At 51.5% G+C, this 18,819-nt stretch overlaps 1 protein-coding gene and 1 long non-coding RNA gene across 2 annotated transcripts in view; one reads left to right on the top strand and one right to left on the bottom strand.

Moving 5' to 3' along the window:
• Positions 1–4,872: 4,872 nt before the first annotated feature.
• On the bottom strand, positions 4,873–8,290 carry LOC101670084. The gene is made up of 3 exons (XR_001182067.2): positions 8,155–8,290; positions 7,470–7,666; positions 4,873–5,243 (listed from the first exon to the last, which is right to left on the bottom strand). It is a non-coding gene; the product is annotated as an uncharacterized LOC101670084 (long non-coding RNA).
• A 5,736-nt stretch (positions 8,291–14,026) lies between these two features.
• Positions 14,027–18,819, top strand: part of P2RY8 (P2Y receptor family member 8) — a 44,009-nt gene continuing 39,216 nt past the window's right edge. The window contains exon 1 of the mRNA XM_004768320.3: positions 14,027–14,523. The gene's annotated coding sequence lies outside the window, so the exon portion shown is untranslated. The remainder of the gene's footprint in view (positions 14,524–18,819) is intronic.

Genomic DNA, 18,819 nt, shown 5'->3' with positions numbered 1-18,819 from the left:
TCAGCACACACAGAGAAAGTCTCATGTTTATTTGTTTTCCACAGCAGCCAGGTTGCTATCCCATGCTCGTCACTGAGGCTTGCAGGACCCCAGGTGCCCCAACATTCAAGGTGGGGCTTCCATGGGACTTCCGCTCCCCAGCGTGAGGAGGGAAGGCGGGGCTGGTTCATTTCCTGCCTTCTTCCGGTTGCATTTCACCTTATCACTCACCAGGCATTGTGTGGCCACCATGAGAAGACTCCCATGCAGAACTCCGGGGATGTGTAGGGCTGGAGGGGGGGGGTTGGCCACCATGTTCCCCCTCTGCCCTTCTATCCAGAGGGGCTCAGCAAGCCAGCATGGCCACATCTCATTGCCCAAGTCCCTCCATAATATGGCCAGTCTCCTAGTCCTCAGTGCAAGACTCTCCCATCCTAGGCAGCTAGAGAAACAGAAGCTAACCTTGTTGCTTTTTCCCTTGTGCATGGAAGACCAGTGGAGACTTGCCCCATGAGGGTAAGGCTGGCTTGCACAAAGGATGATGGTGGGTCATCTGGTCAACAACACCAGGCACGAGCACAATCTTTCCACTGGAACACTGGTCCACAGAAGCGTGGTGCCCTCTCTGAAGGCTCTGAAGTTCGCTCGGTGCCAAACAGACAACCACAGGTCTTCCTCCTGAAGGCAGCAGAAATAACTCAGCAACCTATCCTATTGTCATGGTGCATTTTATCAATCATGTGCCACCTGTGTGGCCTTGCAGGAACACTTGGCCCGTTCACCATTTTGGGGAACACTTTTGCATATTGGGGAACATGCAAAAGATATATTAGCAGAGCAAACAGGAGCCCTCCTCCCCTGACCCTGGTCCCAAGCTCGGTGGATTAAAAACAGGGATTTTTCTTCATTGAGGTGAAGTTCACATCTCATAAAATTCACCATTTTAAAATGAATGGTTCGGTGACATTCACTGGGTTGTGAAATTCCAGCTCTATATAATTCTAGAACATTCTCATCTCCCTAAAGGAGACCCCATCGCCATATAGCAGTCCCTCCATGTTCCCTTCCCCAGTGTGTGGCAGTCACTAACTCACTGTTTGTCGGTGGATTTGCCCATTCTGGACATTTCACATAAATAGAATCAAATAGAATTTGCCCATATCTGGACTTCATATAGATGGAATCACACAGTGTGCACAGCCCTTCATGCATCTGCTTCTCCTACAAGCATCGTCTGCTCAATGTCCATCCATGTGGTAGCAGGTGTCAGACCTTTGGTCCTTGTTTATGGCTGAGTCATTCCCTTGCAAGTCCCCCCCCCACACCCCCCCCGCTCTGCAAGGAAAGAAACCCTGTTATTTTAGCTTTGAAAGAAAGCAACAGGGCATTCTGCTGACTTTGTAAACTGGGTGTGTTTTCAGCACACGTTCTGGGAGCTGGTGTGAAGCCAATGACATCCACCTGCCAATAGCCAACTAGCATGTACCCAAAAAACCTGTTCAATCTCTCAAAACATAGAAACTGGCGTGTTGTATTAATGATGACGGGGAACAAGTGATAGGACCCAGCTTGGACTATGCTACCATCCTCAGAATCCATGAATGTTCCACTGCCTTCAAGAAAAGAAATGGTTTAGGCATAAACCATCGGTTTTATGGTCCAATGGCTTAGGCGTAGCCATTGGAAGGTGTTGGGGGAGCGACCAGTGTTTGTACTTTGCCTAGCATGGTCGCTTCCTCTCTTGGGTCCTCTGGTGGTCAGCTCCCTGCAGATAGATTTTCTCTGGTCTCCATGAATCATGCAAGCAAAGAGGGGAGCCATCCACTTCTTGGCTCCTGAGGCCATCTGTCTGTGATGGGTAATTTTATGTGTCAGCTTGGCTGGGCCACGGTGCTCAGATATGTGGCCAAATACTCTTCTGGGTATTTCTGTGATGTTAATTTCTGAGTGAGATGCACACTGAAATCAGAGGGTTTTGAGTAGAGGACATTGCCTTCCTTGACATTGGTGGGCCATGTCCAATCAGTTGAAGGAGCTACACAAAAAGAGACTAAGCTCCTCCCCGTACCCCCACCCTGGAGCAAGAAGGAATTCAGCCTGCAGAAGTATTCAGACTCAAACTGTAAGCCTTCACCCGGTCCCTAGGCTGAGGTCCAACCTGCAGATTTTAGACTTGCACCTGCACAAGCGTATGAGCCAATCCCTTAAAATAAATGTCTATATATCTATTGTCTGATTGGCAAAGCTCAAATCCTGTGTCTGAATCCAGTATACACCCTGGTGCCTTCAGCAGCTCTGCCAGAGGTCAAGCTCCAGATGGGGACCAGAGTGGAGGAGGGCGTTTCTTAGAGAAAGGTTATCAGGTGACATTCAGGAGTAGGAAGGATGGCACAAGGAATTCTTAAAAAAAAAAAAAAAATTAAAAGCAAGATTGTATGGTATTTATCTTCCTCTGACTGACTTACTAATCAATGCTGAAGGTGGCCAGGAAAAAATGGGGTCATCTAATATCGAAGCCACCGGGAAAAGGCAAACGCTGGGAGAATATAGGGGTAAAAGGATAAAGAGAGAAAAAATAAAGTGGAAAATCAGGTGAGCGTGTAATATATACAGATGGTATCATTTATATGCATCATTGTCACACAACAGCTGAGCATCCCAAAAAGACTGTTGTCAGGAGGCTTAGCTGGACAAGGACCCGGGAGGGACAGCATAGAGGGACTCCTTTTAGGACACATTTTCTCAGCCTTGGCACTAGTGACATGTGAGATGGGTCATTTTCTGGTGTAGGGCATCCTGGCACCTCCGTAGGGTGTGGAGCAGTGTCCCTGGTCTCCGCCCACTGCTTGCCAGTAAGATGTCCTCCTCAGTGTGACTGCCAGAAATGTCCCCTGGGGGCAGAATTGTCCTTGGCTATAAACCACTGCCATAGATAGATAGATAGATAGATAATCAATAAATGGATAAATAGATTGGTCGATCGAGAAGAGATGGGTAGATAGATTATGGATACGTGGATGGATCGTTCATAGATAGGTAGATATTAGATGAATAGGTAGATGGATGGATGAATGGATAGATGTATAGTTGGATGGATGGATGGATGGATGGATGGAGAGATAGATGGATGGATGGATGGATAGATAGATAGATGGATGGATGCATAGATAGATGATGGATAGATGGGTGGGTACGTTGTTGGATGGATGAAGGGAAGGACAGATAGATAGTTGGAGAACACATAGATGGTGGATAGATTGAATGGTTACATATATAGGAGGATGCGTGGATAGGTAGATAACGGATAGATAGATAGATGATAGGTGGATGGATGGATGGATGGACACATAGATGATGCATAGATTGGATGCTTAGATATATCGATGGATGGGTGGATAAGTAGGTAATGGAGAGATAGATAGGTAGATGGACAGATGATGGATGGATGGATGGATGGATGGGCAGATATGATGGATACATGGATGGTAATTAAGTGATGACTCGTTGGATGGATAGACAGATGCCTATGTATGTAGATACATAGACGAGTGATAAATGATAGATAAATGCATATATGGATAGATTTTGGAAGGATGGATGGATGGATAGATGGATAGACAGATGATAGGGGGTGGATGGATGGATGGACACATAGAAATGATTGACAGGTATAGATGATGGACAAATACAGGTGATGCACACACACATACAAACAAGGAGAGGCAGAGGAGGCTTTTTGCCCGGTCTCTGAGCTCTGGGAAATTGAAAAGTCTGAGAAGCAGGGAAGAAGGGCCCCTCACTCCCAAGAGGTCTATCTTCACTGTGATGACAGGACATCAGACGAGGGGCGGCCTCACACAGACCCCAGAGGAAAACCCCAAACCACATGGAGGTGGGTGCTCTCTGTGGGCGGACCCACAACCACCAGCTGCCTCAGGATCAAGCCCTTCACTGTTGCAAAAGTGAGTGAAAGTCACCACGCCCCCTGCCTTGCAGATGAGCCCCTGGGGGAGCTGAGGGCTTCCTGACCCTCTCAGGGAAGGAGGAGGGCTAGGGGGACAGCCCCTCAGAAGGCCAACTCCCAGCCAGGCCCTCCCACAGTGCCGGGGGCTGCATCGGGGGTCCAGGGAAGACCCCACATTCCATCTTGGAGACTTGTGCTGAGGAGCCTGGCTAATGCAGGGGTGCGCACAGAGGAGAGAGTGTTGTATGCATATCTCCGTTTCCCATAAGGCCCCCGTGTGCCCCAGGACGCCATCCAGGACACCCTGTGACATCAAGGGGCTCCTCTGGGTTGTGACGCTTTCTCAGACTCACGTTCACCTTTTGGCAGTTACGAGGCATGCTGGTGGAGGAGTTTGTAGGATGTGCCTCTTTTGGGGTCTATTCTGGGGTTTAGACTAGGGTTTGGGGTTTGGGGGAGCAAGCGCACAGAGGTGATATGGCTCTGTGGTCACGTCGCGTCAAGGTCGCCTGCTCTCAGCCTGGTTCGTCCCCGTGGATGTCGACCTCAAGCACCTCCCCAAGGTGTGTCTGACAGGTGTCTCCACTGTGAGGTCACGACTTCCTTTCCCTGGGTCCTCTGCTCTTTGGAAGCAGCCTACACTCAGGGGTGGGGATTGAGGTGCGTAGAAGCGATAACCTTACCGCATCCTCACTGGGAGCACGGCCGGGCTCACTGCTCCCAGTTCTGCCTCCGTCCCACCTTCCGCACGGCCTGCCGAAAGTTTGCTCAGAGGCCACATCCGTAGTCCCAGCACGAGGGCTAGTTTGGAGAGAGGGAACAGCCCACATGCCCAGCCGTGTCGTCCCCTTTCCCACACCACCCGGAATGCCACATTAGACATTCATTCCTTTGGTGTTGACGAGGTAGTCCTCAAAGCCTTCACCAACTGGCATATGAACAGGAGACAGTTTAATGAACCCCATGTCCAAGCAAGACAAGAATAGACCCGAGGCAAAGAACCCCCAGATCAAAGATAGAAGAGTGACCTCTGACTTGTTGGATCCAATCTTCGAGAGTCGGTGGGTTCAGCAAGCAGATGACCCCTCCCGACGTTTCTGGCCCAGGGGTGCCCTGCCCTGTCTTCCCCTTCCTGCCGGCCCAGGTGGGCCCCGCGGCGGATGCCAGGGGGCGGGCCCTGTAGAAATCCCATCCGGAAAGGATGTTCCAAGGGTCGACCTCCACGGTCGCCAAGGCGTCCAGGCTCTGCGCAGGCTGTGTCCCTGTCGGCCCGACACCCACCGCGCTGATCCGTAAGTATCTGCCGACGAGAGAATGACGGAAATGTGGTCTATATATTGTGTCACGTTATATATTATATTATGCTACGTTACATTGTATATACCTTATATCATAGAGTGTACATAGATCTATATATTCTGTCACGTTATATATTATATTATATTATATTATGCTATGTTACATTGTATATACATTATATCATATAGTGTACATAGATCTATATATTGTGTCACGTTATATATTATATTATATTATATTATATTATATTATATTATGCTACGTTACATTGTATATACCTTATGTCATACAGTGTACATAGATCTATATATTGTGTCACGTTATATATTATATTATATTATATTATATTATATTATATTATATTATGCTACGTTACATTGTATATACCTTATATCATAGAGTGTACATAGATCTATATATTGTGTCACGTTATATATTATATTATATTATATTATGCTACGTTACATTGTATATACCTTATATCATACAGTGTACATAGATCTATATATTGTGTCACGTTATATATTATATTATGCTATGTTACATTGTATATACATTATATCATATAGTGTACATAGATCTATATATTGTGTCACGTTATATATTATATTATATTATATTATGCTATGTTACATTGTATATACCTTATATCATAGAGTGTACATAGATCTATATATTGTGATCTATATATAATATATATATATTATATTATGCTATGTTACATTGTATATACATTATATCATATAGTGTACATATATCTATATATCATGTTATATATTATATTATACATTGTATATACATTATATCATATAGTGTACATAGATCTATATATTGTGTCACGTTATATATTATATTATATTATATTATGCTATGTTACATTGTATATACCTTATATCATATAGTGTACATAGATCTATATATTGTACATAGATCTATATATAATATATATTATATTATATTATGCTATGTTACATTGTATATACATTATATCATATAGTGTACATAGATCTATATATTGTATCATGTTATATATTATATTATGCTCGTTACATTGTATATACATTATATCATATAGTGTACATAGATCTATATATTGTGTCATGTATTATATTATATTATATTATATTATATTATGCTATGTTACATTGTATATACATTATATCATATAGTGTACATAGATCTATGTATTGTGTCATATATTATATTATATTATATTATGCTACGTTACATTGTATATACATTATATCTATAGTGTACATAGATCATCCTTGATTATATGTAATTTTATATATTCTATGTTACATATAGATTCTTGTATATAGATTAAATCATATACATTATATATAATGTAAGTGATCATATATAATCATATATATGATTATTATGATCATATATGATCATATATAAATAGATTATATTTGATTATATATCATTGTATGTATTATTTCATATAGATTATTATATGGAGATTATATTTGATTATGTAAAATTATATACTTTGTATAGTATATTATATATAATAATTATAATCTGGATATAACTATATACAATATACACTATATAAGTACAAAAGTAAATTCTATTATATTGTTATATATAATGTATTATAATGACTACATATTTTATATTATTATATATTTTGTATCATAAATTATAAATGTAGTTTTGATCTATAAATATAATCCATATATTATAAATTATAGTACATAAATATTAAATATAATATAGTATAATGCTACATATAATATAATATATAGTGTGTATTATACATAATTTTGTATATTTAAATTTTGTATATGTTTTATATTTTTATATAAATTATATATTATATGTTTTATATATTTTTAAATATGATTTTGTACTTTTTAGTGGTTTTTTTCCAGCCTTTTGAAATGTTCCTTTTTTTTAATTTTTATTAACACATAATTATTACTTGTTCCAGGGGTACAGGTCTGTGAGTCATCAGTCTTACACAATGCAGAGCACTCAGCATAGCACATACCACCCCCCCTCCAGGTCCACCCCACCCCCACTCCATTCCCCCCCCCCCCCCCCCCCCCCCGGTTTCGTACTTTTTATTACATCCGTCATGGTCTATCACTGAGCTTTGAGGATCAGGCAGTCCCACCATTTGCAAGAACGTGGTCAGACCCTGTGTCATACATCAGAGAAACCCACGTTCTGCACACTCGCGCTTCTCCGTAGAACCCAAAATGCCCAGACTCACGGACACAGAGACAGACGGCGGTTTCCAGGGGCGGGAGGTCGGGAGACGTGGAGTGGTCCGTCCAAGGCCGCTGACTTTCCGCTAGATGATCAGCGAGCTCTGAGGAGTCACAGGTACTGGCCGGTGGCCGCAGCTCACCACGTGGCAGTAATTTGGGGGAGACTCACACCTCCAGGAATTTAAAGTGGGGATGGTTTCTAAAAAAAAAAAAATTAACAAAAATGAGTAAACCCAGAAATAGATAAATACAGAAATAAGCAAAGAAATAGTAAAACGGGGGCTTTTAAAAAATATAAATTAACGAATTCATAAATATAAGTGAGCAATAACATGGGCGAGCCTTGGAGTCCTTTGTGCGTGGGGAGGTGCTGGGCACCTGGTGGGATCGGTCGGGGTGGCCACCCCGGGGCCGGTCTGGTGCGGGGCTCCGTGCTGGGCTGGGAGGCACAGAGGGAATTTCATTCACAAATTATTCACGTGTTGATTTATTATTTTTTTACAGATTTTTGTTTATTTATTTGACAGAGAGAGAGAGAGCTCAAGCACGGGGAGCAGGAGAGGGAGAAGCAGGCTCTCTGCGGAGCAGGGAGCCCGACGCGGGGCTCGATCCCAGGACCCTGAGATCATGACCTGAGCCGAAGGCAGAGGCTTGAACAACTGAGCCCCCCACGTGCCCCCAATTCACCTGTTTAACACATACAAGCTCTGGGCTGAGAGTACGTTCACAACATTGTACAACGACCACCTCCATTTCCAGAACCTTCCATCCGCAGAGCAGACCCCGTGTCCCTGCGTGGCCACACGCCACCCCCGTCCCCCCCCCCCCCGGTGAGAACCGCCCGTTTGCTTTCCCGATTCCGTGAATTTGCCTTTTCCGCACGACCATGCGTGACGTGTCCCGTGCGTCTGGCCTCCCTGGTGAGCATCGAGTCCTCACGGTCCCTCCCCGGGGCAGCCGGGGTCAGAGCTCCATTCCTGTTCCGGGTCAGTCCTCTTCCGTACACGCAGGGACCCGTGGCTGTTGTCCGTCCATCTGTGGACGCCACTTACGGGCTGTTGGGCACATCCCGTGGTGACTCACAAAGCAGAGAGCACAACACACCCCCTGGGCTGCGGGACACGGGGACGCTGGCTTTTCTTTGTCTCCTGCCCCCAAGAGCCTGGGGGGTGGCTGATTTCAGCCACACCCCGCGGCCTGGCCGTGTGCCATGTCTCCAGGGAAGGGGCCCCGTGTGCTGGGCCTCTTGTGCCTGCGAGCTCGGCTCTCCGATGCCAGCCCTGCAGACAAACGGCCACGGCCAGATGGGACGGCCAGATAGCAAGCCGCCGTGCGAAGGGGGATCTGTGTGGCTTCCCTGCCGTGTCCTTGCTCAACTTTCAATGATGACGGGATCGCCCCCGAGCTGCAGACACGGAGGGAGGTGGCCGGAGTGGACGGCAGGACAGCACCACGTGCGGCTCCTGAAAACCCACGCGGGGGGGCTCGACATGGCGGCCGCCTCTCGGGGTCCGGTTTGCTCGGAAACGTGACGCAGGCTCGGTGTGCAGGGCACGGGGTCCTGGGCTGGCCCGTGGCTCTGGTCTGGGAGACTAGGCATCTCAATTCCCACACACGCGTCCCCCTCCTCGGTGCCGGACGACGCCGTCTGCCTGGAGCAATGAGCAGACCGTGCCCCTGCAGCAAAGCCCCACACGCACAGGACTCGGGGTCTCCGCACCGACAGGGCAGGGCTGCGGGCACATTCGCTCCCGGACATCCCAAAGGGACGCCTGCAACCCCAGGACCATCAGAACGGCACGGAGCCCTGATTTCTCCCCTCCGACCGCCGGACGTTCATGCGTTGCAGGAACTGCGCAGAAAACGGGCTGGTTGGGGTCCTGCCCAATGCACGCTTCTCTGTTTCATGCACACCTTGCAGCAGAAGGACCCGTGCACACAGAAGGTTCTCGGGGTCCCCATTTCCTGGAGACAGACACCTGTACCGCTCTGCCCTCACCTGTGCACAGCACCTGCCTTTGGCAACCCTGCCAGGGAGCTAGAGCTAGTGGTTAAGAGGAGGCAGGGTGCACGCGTGCTCCCCCATGTCCTGTCCTCCGACCCAGGGGCAGCACCTCAGGACGCTTCAGTGCTCACCCTGGGTCTGAACGGACCCTGTGCACGGCCAGGGGTCGGGATTCATGGTAGTGATGTCCTGCAGAGTCATCGGAAACCCTAAATCAGCACATATGGGAGCAGCATCTCCAGAGAGGACCTCACGCTCCTGGAGCCTGTGGCCACCACATTCCCATCCACCCGTCCATTCATAACCCTCTTTTATGCTGCTTCTGCATGAACACTTACTGAATCCAAAAACAAACAGACCCCAAAACATCGTCCTAAGTCAACGGCAGAAAGGACACTTTTTGGCAGCGTGACCCAGAAGGAGAAGACAGGGCAGCCCCTCGGTCAGGGCCCCCCCCACCCCGGGGACGTGCCCTGCGGGGGCTCCCATGGTTTTGGTGCTTTGTGCGTGTTGGCAAAAGACCAAAAATCACCCCGAGTGTGGATTGGAGGGGAGTGGGTTTACAAATATAGGGTCACAAGGGCATGGATTTGCACATTGGGGATGCGCCAACAGAGAGGACGGATTTTAGCCGCCGCGAGCCTGGAACCGAGTCTGCAGGGGGGCGTGGGGGTCGGAGGGGGTCTTGGCAGGCTGGTGACAGGTGCACAGCAGAGTCTCAACAGCGGGTCCGTGATCTCTTGGTGGAAACTGGTGTCCCCAGGCCCTTTGAGCGTGAGGTGACATCAGACCATTCCTGCCCGAGGGCCTAGTCGCCGGCAAGGGGAAGAGACCAACACAACCGGGTCCATCCACACGGGGAATTAGGCTTCGGCCGTGAAAAGGAAGGTGATCCCGCTGCCCGCTGCCCCGTGGACGGATCTGAAAATCCCGTGCCTCGTGCGAGACTCGGACGCACAGGACAAACCCCCACGATGCCATTTCCAGATAATGTGCAGAATCAGCAAACGCACAGACAGACAGCTGAGGCCTGGTGACCAGCGGCTGCAGAGGGGATGCGAAGTGACCGCTCACGGGGAAGGGGTCTCCTTCATGGGGAACGTACGTGTTCCCGAAGCAGACAGAGGCGAAGGTTGCACGACGCGGCTCAGCTCTGGGCTCTCCCTGGGCTGTGACCGGACACTCCGTGACCTGCGTCCTCCCAAGGGATCCATCCTGTCCCAGCTCTGGAGACCAGAAGTCTGAGATCCAGGCGGGGCAGGGACTGCTTCCCGCCCAGAGGCTCCAGGAGAGCGTCCTTCCTGCGTCTTCCAGCTTCTGGGGCTCCAGACATCCCTGGGCTGGTGGCCGCGTCCGTCCCCTCTCTGCCTCTGTCTTCAGGTGGCTTCTCCGCGGTGTCTGTGTCTCCTGTTCTGTCTCTTACGGGGACCCCTGTCCTTGGATTCAGGGCCACCCCGATCCAGGACGAGCTCATCTCAGATCTGCAACGAATCCCACGTACTTCGTACCCACAGGCTCCAGGACCTAACGTTGGCCACACGCCCCCGCATTCAGAGCCATGTGACCTCCTTGGTGAAACTCCACTCCCACGCATAAACCGCGGTCATCATGCCGGACGACAGGGTGCAGCATGGCAGCCGTGGACAGATGACGGGGATGAGTAGGAAGCCCCCGGAAAGCTGTGACCACGGCCGCTGCTGTCACCACGTTTCCTGCTCGCTCTCATCACACCCGAGACGACTCCCAGGGAGGCCGTCGCGTGCGGTGACCGGGGACAAGCAGGCTTCGTGCTGAAGCCAATGCAGACAGGACGGCCGTGCATCCTGGACAGGAAGTAGTTCTGGCCGGACAGACGGTCCTTCCGCCTGATGTCCATCCTTCCGCAGACCCTCTGGGTCCCCGTGACCTCAGCGATGGCCCCCGGGCTCTGACAGAAGCCAGGCCTGATCACAGCTTCCTGCACGCAGCCCCAACCTGCCCTCACAGTCACTCGTGGCTTTCGTCCCCGGCCACTGGACATTGCCACAAAACCCGCTTCTGACCACAGTGATGGAAGATGAAGTCGGCCATGGAGATTCTGACCAAGATGCCGCTTTCCTACCACACGGCTGGACTCAGAGGAGAGAGGGCTGGCACAGCGCTTTTCCTTTCTCCTGCCCTGGATGCAGATGGGATGCCCGGTGCCGTGGCAGCCACTTTGTGCCACGAGGCAAGGATGCCAGCTTGCTAAGAAGGGTGGTGGAGAAGGATAAAAAGAGAGGGTTCTTTTTTTTTTTTTTGAAGATTTTTATTTATTTATTTGACAGAGAGAGATCACAAGCAGGCAGAGGGGCAGGCAGAGAGAGGCAGGGGAAGCAGGCTCCCTGCTGAGCAGAGAGCCCGATGCGGGGCTCGATCCCAGGACCCTGAGATCATGACCTGAGCTGAAGGCAGAGGCTTTAACCCACTGAGCCACCCAGGCGCCCCAAGAGACAGGATCTTGATGACATCATGAAGCTGTCAAACACACCCTGAAGAGCTCATCTCTAGAATTCTTATTAAGTAAAGAAAAAATACTACTAATCTCATGCTTTCGGCCACCAGTTTTCAGGACTTGCTGCTGGAAGCGTTTTTAACGAGTCATTCTTTGTGCAGAGAGGAGGGACATGCTCCTCCAGCCCTCACTGGATGTCACATGTAGGTGCAAAGACCCCTCCCAAGGCCCGAGGAGGTGGGGTCCCCTGCGACCACTTAGGATCTGAGACACAGGACCTGTCTAGAGACACTCTCAGGTTTCAGAAGGCACTGTGAGGTGTGTGATTGCCCTGGAGACGCATGAGTTCCCTGCCCTTTTGTTGACAGGTCCCAAGCATTGAAACATCAGTCCCGTGCAAGACACTTGAGTGCCCTACAAGATGTGGAAGGAGCTTTGTCACCCACACTTTTTTCCCCCTGAGAGAAACTGTCACCCAGAAGGACCAGGTGCTTCCAGGGACTCCATCCCAGGCACAAGAACAGGTAAACATGTCCCCCTCCAAGGGCAGGTTCTGTCTGACCCCTCCTCAGCCACACTTCCCTCCTCCACATCCTTGTCCATGACACCTTCTAGGGGCTGGAAGGCCCAGGGGCTGCTTCTGGGGGCTTGCATACTGGGGACAGGGGGACATGTGTAAGGGAATTACTGGGCTGTCTACAGGTCAGTGGAGCCATATGACTGATGTGATGGCCTCTTTAGCAGGTACAGGTGCCCAGCTGGGGCTCGGGGGTCTTGAGTAGGGCCTATAGTCCCTACAGATCCAGAATTTAATAGATCCTCTTGATAAAGATCCTACTAATCAATATGACCATCCCCCAGTGGCCCGGCAGCCTGGACTGTCAACGGGCAACCGTCAACGGTGTTGTGAGAGAGATGTGCCCACACCTTCTGCAGCATCTCAGAACCACATCCTCTGTGTGGGCCAACCCCTCCACCATGAGTGTGAACTTCCAACCTAGGAGCACCACAGTCTACAGAAGCATGACATGTGTAAGTAGATAGAACGATGGATGGACGGACGGTTGGTTGTTTGGTTGGATGGTTGGATGAATGGATGGACAGTTGGTTGGTTGGATGAATGGATGGTTGGTTGGATAGATGATTGATGATACATAAACAGATATGATGGATGAATGGATGGATAGGTAGATGGATGGATGGATGGACGGATGGGTAAATGCATAGATAGATGATCGAGAAGATAAATATAGATAAACATAATGGGTAATAGATGATTGATAAGTAGATAATACCTAGATACGCAGATGATGGCTGGATAAATATTGACAGATCTCGATAGATGTACAGGTAGATACTAATAGGTATAGCTAGATATTGGTAGATATCAATGGTTACACATTATCAATGCGTACGGATACACAGATGATAGAATTCATACGTCGATTAAGATGACAGGTACACGTCGGTAAGCAGTGGATAGAAAATAGTTGGAGGGTACTTAGATAAAGGATGCGTAGAAATACGTGGGATGGTGGGCAGATAGAGACAGTCTACATATCGTCTATCGATGGCAGATCAATACAGATAAGTGGAAAGTCTATACAACACAGAGAGACGGCTAACCCTGCATTTCCCCGTGGAAGAGTGGCCAGGTGACATCATCCCTGGGTCCCCAGAAGTGACTCACCGTCCACAGGACACGGGTGAGGGAGCTCAGACCTTGGCTCTCCAGCAGCTTCCGCATCTCGCCCGCATTACTCTTGGCCCCCGTTGCCTCGTGAAAATGTCTGCCGCTGTGGATGCCCACGGCCCCCACCCCCGCCACCATGGGACATGCAGGGAGTGAGCCGGGAGCCCCCACCCTCCATCAAGGTCAGGCATCGCCCGTCCCTGCCCCGTGGCCTGGCTGTCGCAATGCACACAGCTTTAGGATGCAAAAGGAAATATGTTCTGCTAGCAATTTTTTCACTTTTTTTAAAATTTAAAAAAACAAAAGAAAAAACAGGAATTAGCCCTGTCTGGGTGGGAGGGGACGCTTGCTTCTCTGCCTGTTAAGTTAGGAGGACGGTCCTAGCCCCCCGCCTGCGTGCACGGGATTGCCTCCTGCAGGCGACCCTGGCCAGGTGGGCAGGGTCTCCTCGCGGCCTCTTGAAAGCAGCCCTGAGGTCGGAGGCTGTGACGCAGGCACCCCACCCCACGCAGGGCTGCAGCGAGCCTCATAGGAGACAGGCGGCCTCACGGGCTTCGCCGTCACGGGAGTGAGCGAGCGAGCAGACGGTTAGTTACACAGGAAATTTCAACACGGGTTTCCTCTCTCCCCACCCTGCCTCCCAACCGTGGCTGCCAGGCTCGGAGGTGGACCCTGGCGTATTTGCATTTCGCAACGGCCGGGCCATGCCCCCATGAGACCTGCCGGAGCAGCCACAGGACAGCCGCCGTGACTCGGGCCGGCCTCCTGTGGACACGGACGGTTCTGAGGCACATCTGACCGCCGGCCGGCTTCCAGAATGAGGACCGCCGCCTTCCGGACGCCAGGCTCCTCGACAGAGCTGCCGGCAGCCCTCTGAGACTCCTGGTGAGCTCTCTGCCCCGTGCTGCATCCGTGCCTTGTTGGGAATCAGGCAGGTCCAACGGGGACAGGGTTTCAGGGGTGCAGATATGGGCAAAAAGGGGAGGCTGTCCGCACAGCCGGGCCAACCCCCAGAGAGACCTTGCAGAGGTGCCTACCGGGGAACCTCTCCTGCAAACGTTCATCCGGTGAAAGGCACCCATGCCGGCTGAGCCGAGCCCCGCACTGGGCGGGCGTATGGGGCCAACACCCGGATGGCCACGGTGGGGGGCACAGAGCCCCCACAGACAAGCTCACGGGTGCCAGATCATGTGCAAACACGGGGACCTGGAGCATGTGCCAAGCCGCCCTCCAGCGGCGTCTGGGCGGCAGGGAGCGTGTGGCCCCAGCTAGAGCATCCGTCTGGATACGGTTGTCGGCAGGGCGGGCGGTCAGCCTCGCTGGTAGTTAGGAGGCGGAACCCTGGGCCACGTGCTTCTGCGGGCAAAGCAAACACGGTTTCTCTGCGTCCCCGTCGTGTCTGTGCAGTGGGACGGTCGGGGGCAGGGCCCCGGCACCGGGTGCTAAGAAACGGCATCGGCCCGGGAAGAAGCCTGTGGCCGTGCGGGACACTGTGCCCACGATGCCGGACACGAGTGTCTGTTGTTTTGCCCTTAGATGTCTGCACGCTGGATGAATGGCGGGTCATCGGGGCCCGGCCGGTGCCAGCCCTGTTGCAGGGAAGGGGGGTGTGTCTCCAGGACGGTGGCCCCCAAATCCTGCTGATTGCGTCTGGGGAGCCCGATGGGACCCGGGTCTCGGGAGGAATCCGGGGGATGGATGTGGCCTCTGGATGGTGCTTGGGGAAGCCTAGGAGGGTCTGTGGGCCGTCGGAAAGACCCCTGCGTAGCCACAGCCCAGGGACGTGCGTGCCGCAGATGGACAGTACGTAAGGCTCTCCCGGGACCCCAGACCCAACCACACCCTGGGTGGTCGTGTTCAGGACAAGGGGACACGGAGGAAGGGTTAGGGTTAGGGCAGATGAGCCCTCCCGTGGTCCCCCAACTGGGGTGCGGCTCTCCTGTCCGGCCCGTCCGTCTGTGCCGCCTCCTCGCTGTCACCACCGACCGGCAAGCCGTCGCAGCTGGGCCCTCCCTTTACATCCCCCTTCACGCCCCTGGAGGCAGCAGGTGGGTGGGCAGGATGCGGGGGGCCCGACGTGCACCTGCCGGCTCGCTCTGCCGCCCTGACTGAGGACAGGGCCCCCGGGAGGAGACCCACACCAGTCAGGGCTCGTCTTGGCCTCTCCCCAGGGCCGGCAACATCATACGGAATCGTGAGCCCGTGACCAGGCTCACAGAGCAGCTGTGGGGACGTCCCCGGGGCCGCACTGGGATCCCCCAGCCGTGTGTGTCTGTACCCTCGTTGGCCACACGGACGGACACGGTGGGGGGGGGGGGTCGTCTCTCCGGAGCAACGGAGAGATCCCACAACTGTGTGGACGCCTTGGAGCCAAGCACGGATCTCAGGGGTGGGAGGTGACTGTGTCCCCAGCGTCTTCCTACTCCACATGGGGAAACGGAGGCGAGAAGGGGCGAAGACGGTCACCCAAGCGCACCAGACCCAGACTTTCCACCTCCAGGGTCCTCTCCTCAACCTGCTGCCCGTCCACTAGCCTGCCATCCCTTCGATCCAGAGGCTGACGAAGTCGTCACAGGCCGGGCTCAGGGCTGTGCTTCCCCGTAGGGGCGGGGGAGAGAACTCAACATAATTGAGATGCTGACCTGAGCTGCAGGTTGCAAGGATTTGGGGGTGGGAAGAAACCCAGGAGGGCTTCTTGGCAGAGGCGGGGCTCACCGGGTCCGTGTAGCACCAACGATGTTGTGCCCGGGCTGTGTGTGTTCTGGGTGACGGCTGGGGATGATCCCAGGAGACAGGTGACACGTTAGCACCCAGCCCAGAAAAGCCAAGGAAGCTTCCGGCATTGCTGGAGATTGTGGAGCTGAGCTTTGCAAAGAGATTGGGTCGGGGCCCTGGTCTGAGCACGGGGATGAGAGCCGGGAGGGCGGTGCCCACGTACAGGGAGTGTGTGGTTCGCTAGCTGGGGTGGAGGGCGGCTGGACCAGAGGACGGGCAGTCCCCTGTGACGCCCTAAGGCTGGCAGGCAACGAGGCATGGACCGACGTAGGACCGTGGGGTCTGTTGAAGATGGTGCCTTTGTGCAGATGCTGGTGTTGACTGGACCCGCAGAGAGCCTCACGGTTTCGGACCTGATGGCAGGGACCCTGGGTGACCTCGATGATGTTTATGGGGGGACCCCTGACAGAGAGCGGGGCTGAAGGAAGACGGGGCAAAGGGAGGGTGTCTTGGGACAGAACCAAGTGTCAGGTGTGCAGGGCGAGCGCACGGTCTCTCTGCTATGGCACGGGCATTGGGCGCAACCTGCAGTCAGCCCCCTCCAGATGCCAGTCCCATTTCTTCCCCCCAAAGTTGGAATGTCCAGAAATGTTCCCCAGGGGGGCGGCGCAGAGTCTTGGCTGCTTGTGATACAGTGTGATAGATAGATGATGGATGGGCAGATAGACAGACAGACAGACAACAGATAGACAGGGTTGGACAGATGATAGATTGGATGGATGGATGGTGGATGAGTAGGTAGAAAGCTAGAAAGACAGATGATAGATTGATAGATTGATAGACTGACAACAGGTAGATATGGATGGACAGATGGATATATAGATGGACAGATAGATCAATGAGAGATAATAGATAGATGATACATAGATACATAGATATGGATGTATAGATGGATGGATGGATGGATGGATGGATGGATAGAAGGAAGAATGGTTAGATGATAGATAGATGATAGATAGATAGATAGATAATAGATATAGATAGATACATAGATAGACAAACAGAGTCTCCCATGTAGACCAAGGTGTGTCTGCCTCAGCACTGCTGACATCTGTGGCTGCATCCCTCCTCTGATGTGGGATACCCTAGGAACTACAGAGTGCTCAGTGTCTCTGGTCTCCACCCACCCGAGATCAGGGGCATCCCCACAAGCTATGATGCCCCAAACTGTCCTCAGACATCCCCAAGTGTCTTCTATGGGGCAGAATCACCCCCAACTCAGAACCGCCAAGGGAGAGGATGAGAAGGAACAAGGGACAACACCGCCAGAGGCCTGGGAGGAACTGCAAGACCATGTCACATTCTCTGGGTCTCCGGGAGAGGACTGGGCTGGGCCAGGGTGCTCGGGGACACTTTCTCCCATTTCTTAATGTTCTGTCTCATGTTTTTGTTTCTGTGATGAAAGTATAGGGGTGATAGGGCACAGAGCTCATTACAGAACAAGCAGACGCAGGCCACATCCAGGGAGAAATGAGCCAAGGTTTACTCTGCTCTGCTCCCACAGGAAGGTCCCTGTGGCGTGTGTGTGCTATCCTATAGCACAAGATAATCTGACGAAAAATAAAATCCTGGCTTGAACAAGTGGCGTTTTTACTAAAAAAGCAGGAACAATAGGAAAACTTTTGTAATATTCTGCCCCACCAAGAGAACAGGTAAAGTATGTGGATTAGGGACTCAGGCTTCTAGCCAGCCTGGTCACTCACTGTCTTGGATGTGTCCCATCCACCAGGAGGTGCTGTCTCCTCCAAGTACTCTGCAGTTGGAGGCCTGGAGTCTCCAGGTATGTGCTGGTGGGGGAAGGGCATGGAGCAAGGCCACCCCTGCACTCAGGACAGGGACAAACCAGCAGGGCACAGATGCGGGATGGGATAGGAGAGAACCTAGTAGTCATGGCCATAGGCAATCCATGCCTACGGTGAGTGCATATGCTGCGGCTTTGTAGACAACCCCAGAAAAAATCGCCGTGAGTTTAGTAATTGGTGGATGGGTTAGTCACAGATGGATGGAAGGATAAAGGCATGGGTCCATGGGTTGGAGGATGGATGATTGACGGATGAATGAAATGGGTGGGTGACTGGATGGATGGATGGATGGATGCGTGGTTGCAGGGTGGGTGAGCAGGTAGATGGGTGGTTGGGTGGGTGGATGGATGGATGGATAGAAAGATGAATGGATGAATAAATGGAAAGATGGACGGATGGATGCATGGATGGATGGATGCGTGGTTGCAGGGTGGGTGAGCAGGTAGATGGATGCATGGTGGGTGGATGGATGGATGGATGGTGGGTGAGCAGGTAGATGGATGGTTGGATGGTTGGATGGATGGATGGATGGATGGTTGGATGGATGGATGGATGGATGGATGGATGTGTGGATTGGATGGAGGGATGGATGGATGGATGGTTG

The sequence above is a fragment of the Mustela putorius genome, unplaced genomic scaffold (assembly GCF_011764305.1).
Source record: "Mustela putorius furo isolate JIRA1106 unplaced genomic scaffold, ASM1176430v1.1 tig00003836_pilon_pilon_pilon, whole genome shotgun sequence".
Taxonomy (NCBI): domain Eukaryota; kingdom Metazoa; phylum Chordata; class Mammalia; order Carnivora; family Mustelidae; genus Mustela; species Mustela putorius.
This window is presented reverse-complemented; position numbering and strand designations above follow the sequence as displayed.